General features: G+C 42.2%; 1 non-coding gene across 1 annotated transcript; it reads right to left on the minus strand.

Annotated features, from left to right (window-relative positions):
• Window positions 1-2,997: 2,997 nt before the first annotated feature.
• Window positions 2,998-3,104, minus strand: LOC118480685. The gene has a single exon (XR_004863663.1). It is a non-coding gene; the product is annotated as a small nucleolar RNA R71 (small nucleolar RNA).
• Window positions 3,105-4,245: the final 1,141 nt, after the last annotated feature.

Here is a 4,245-nt window from a genome sequence, read left to right on the forward strand (position 1 = left end):
TTTTGCCCTTAAGATTTGGAGACATTATATGTACGGAAGTAAATTTACTGTTTATACAAATCATAAAAGTCTAAAGTACATATTTGGGCAAAAAGAGTTAAATATGAGGCAAAGAAGATGGATGGAAATCCTAAGCGATTACGACTGTGATATTCAGTATCACGAAGGAAAGGCGAACGTAGTCACAGATGCCTTAAGTTGTAAATATCATGAGAAGCAACGACGAGTTCGTATGCTTAGATTAAATCTACAAGTAGATTTAATGGAACAATTGAAGAAAGTTCAGGAAACAGCAATCAAGGACGATGCTGAAGGAATGAAAGGTTATATAAAGGAACTAGAGCAAGGAAATAATGGAATTTGGAAATTCCACAAGAAACGAATTTGGGTACCTAAGCAGGGAGTGATGTGTGTAAAATGCAACATATAAATCACATCAATTAAGGCATAAAACTAACCCTTTTTAAGTACTAATGTTGGAAAAAGAGTGTTTTTGTCTTCCTTTTGTATTTTCAGGATGAAATGAGCTCAAAATCACAAAAGAAGCAAAAAGACAGCTAATTCTACCATAAATACAAGAAAAGGGACAAAAGTGGACTGCCCGGACCCTCAACGGCATCTCCCAAGGCAAAAGAGGAGAAACAGAGTCTGAACACGCCCCGTGTCCAGCGAACACGGGGGCGTGCCCAGGAAGCAGCAGAAAAGACAAACCAGTAGAAGCTTCCATTGCCCACCACGGGGCCGTGTCCAGCGAGCACGGGGGCGTGGTGAAAGTACAGCAGGCGCATTAATTGTAATTCGCAATTACAATTAATGAGGAGAGAGAGTGTCAGGCAGGCACGGGGCCGTGTCCAGCGGACACGGGGCCGTGTCCAGCCTTCTGTTCAGCCTATAAATAGAGGAGCTTGGCTTCATTCTCTCTCATCCCTTGGCACACCACCTCTCTCACACCTCATCCACCACCCACCACCACCATAACACCATCATCCACCACCATCATCCATTGTCCATCGTAGAGTGTGTGAGTCGTCTCGGGATCCAAGATTGATCGTAAGAGTTCTTGACAATCAAGGCCATGTTTGCCTAAGTCTCTTACATCACTTGGTGAAGACAAGTGTTTAGTATAATACTTTTTATTTTTAATCTTTTGCACTTTTTATTTGGTTTTGTATTAATGACTTTAATAACTAGTTACTTATGTTGAAGGTGATCTTTCCTTATCGTTTGTCCGTGGTGTCTTGGCATTATTTTACTGTCTATATAAAATAAAAGATTTTCACCATTCATATCTCCACGGTCTATATGGAGGTATGTTGGGTACCTGGTCGGGGGTTAAGGGAACGGTTTGGTAAAGGTCTTGCCCTTGTTCAGCGTTTAGAGGTCCTGCTTGGGACCTGGGTCAAATTTAGTAGGATCTCCTTCAATGCCCATAGGTATTGGATGGCGGGGATCCAAACTCTTTGACCCCCTCATAAGTTAACTACTATTAATACTATAACCCGGCTATTTAGGACTGTATCCCTGCTGACTCAGACTACTTAGCCGAGGGTAACGTCACCGCCAGAAGCGGGGCCTACCACAATTTGCATTAATAACTTAATTCATTATCTTTCAATAATCCGACCCTTTAGGATTGTATCCTTGCTGACTCAAACTACTGGGTTGAGGGTAACGTCGCCTTCAAAAGAGGGGCCTACTACAATAACTAAGATAATCTCTTAAACAAGTGCAAAAGTGCGAAAATAATCAAAGGTTATACTAATACACGTGTCGGATCCAAGTGATTCATCTTGTCTATCTGTTTTTATTTTATTTTAATTTTCAGCATTTAGTTAGTTTTTATTTTTCTTAGTTTAAACATTTTTCTCACTTTTTGATTTGGTTAGACGTTGAGGATAAACCGGTATTAAAAGCTCTTGTGTCCTTGGACGACCTCGGTATCCTACCAACACTATACTACGTCCACGATGGGTGCACTTGCCCATATGTGTGTTTAGTGTTAGTGAATATCGTGTTTTATAAATTTAAAACTTGGCTAAAAGTGTAAAAAGGGCTTAAATATACATCTAAAAATATAACACACTTTACGCACATCAAGTTTTTGGCGCCGTTGCCGGGGACACAAGGATTTTAAGAAAGTTAGGAATCAACGGCCTAATCATATTTTTTATTTTTTATTTTTCTTTAATTTTTTAGGATTTTTTCTTAGATTTTCAGCTTCTGCAGAGCTCAGCACGGGGCCGTGCCTGGTCGGACACGGGCCGTGCTCAGCAAAGTTACTGGCAGTTTTTGTTTTTCAAGTTACAGAAGGCTGACCACGGGGCCGTGCCGGTGCAACACGGGGCCGTGTCCAACTTCCAGTAACTGGGATCTGAAAAACAATCACTGTATTTCCGACCACGGGGCCGTGTTCGCTCAACACGGGGCCGTGGTGAACCTTCTGACCGACATTCTTTTTTGTTTTTATTGCAGGACTTGGAACCCGACGCCATCCTCACGTAGTGTATGAGCTCCAGTTCCAATAAAGACATAAAAGAACCGCTAGAAGAACCCGAACGCTTTCTCAGAAAAAGGTTAAAAGCCAAAAACCAAGAGAAGGTTTCGGGTGATCCACCCTCAATGGCGGACCAACGTACCCTTATGGATTATCTACGGCCCACCGTAGGTAATCTAGGCACCGCTATCAATGCTCCGAATGTCGAAGCCAATAACTTCGAACTTCGACCGCATTTGATACAAATGCTCCAAAACTCCGCAACCTTCCACGGGCTTGCGGACGAGGATCCTCATCTACATATAACTAATTTCTTAGAAATATGTGATACCTTTCGGATCAATGGAGCATCAAACGACGCCATACGCCTCCGTATGTTTCCGTTCTCACTAAAAGACCGAGCGAAAGCTTGGCTCAACACCCTCCCAGCTGGATCGGTAAACACCTGGGATGAACTAGCCCAAAAGTTTCTATATAAGTATTTCCCTCCTTCTAAAACTGCTAAATTAATGGCTGAAATTAACACATACTCACAAGAGGACGGGGAATCCTTATATGAAACATGGGAAAGGTTCAAGGAGCTATTACGCAAGTGTCCCCATCATGGCCTCGCAATATGGCAACAAGTATCCACTTTCTATAATGGATTGTTGCCACACACTAGGCAGACACTTGATTCTAGCTCCGGGGGACTTTTAGGTAATCGACGCCCACACGAAATATATAATCAGATTGAGGAAATTGCTCAAACCAATTTTCAATGGCACACTCCCCGGGGAAATAAGTCTATCGCCCATAAGGTCGACGAAAGCACCTCTTTACAAGCCCAAATCGAGGCCCTTTCTTCAAAAATAAAAAAATTAGAAATGACAAAAACAGTCTCGGTTATGGCTTGTGAAGGGTGTGGTGGGTCACATGAAAATTGGAGTTGCATGAAAGAAACGGACGATCAACAAGAAATGGTAAACTACATTGATAATAGACCTAGGCCGTCGGGTCCTCCAACGGGAACTTACAACCAAGGATGGCGAAACCACCCAAACCTTGGTTGGAGGGAAACCGGCAATAGTAGTAACCAACAAACCCAACGAACAAACTTTCAGCAATCAAGAAATGAGTCACAAAATTTCACTCAACAACAAGGTGGACGAGAAAGGCTCGAAGATACTATATCTCGCCTCGTCTCCGACACTGATAAGAAAAACTCGGAAAGATTTCTACAATTAGAATCTAATTTTAGGAATCAACAAGCTAGCATTCAAAACATAGAAAAACAAATAAATCAACTAGCACAAAATTTTTCCGAGAGACCGCAAGGCGCATTACCTAGCAATACCGAAACAAACCCAAAGGCGCAAGTTCACCTCATCACACTACGAAACCGCACCGTAGGGCCTGCAGAAGTACCTCCACCAACGGAAGAAACAATGCCAACACATCTGCAGGAAAAGAACTCTCCCCCATCACCAGAGCCTACCAAGGCTCCTCGAGTTCCGTACCCCGGTAGGTTAATTCGTCAAAAGACCAATGAGCAATTCGCAAAATTCGAAAGTCTGTTAAAACAATTGCATGTCAATATTCCTTTTATCGAAGTCCTAACCCAAATGCCCAAATACTCTAAATTTATGAGGGACTTCCTTACACATAAAAAGAAAACTGAAAATTTGCAATTAGTTAATTTAGGCGAAGAATGCTCTGCCCTCGTACTCAATAAACTACCCCAAAAGAAAATCGATCCCGGAAGTTTCACG

This window comes from Helianthus annuus, chromosome 7 (genome assembly GCF_002127325.2).
Source record: "Helianthus annuus cultivar XRQ/B chromosome 7, HanXRQr2.0-SUNRISE, whole genome shotgun sequence".
NCBI classification, from domain to species: domain Eukaryota; kingdom Viridiplantae; phylum Streptophyta; class Magnoliopsida; order Asterales; family Asteraceae; genus Helianthus; species Helianthus annuus.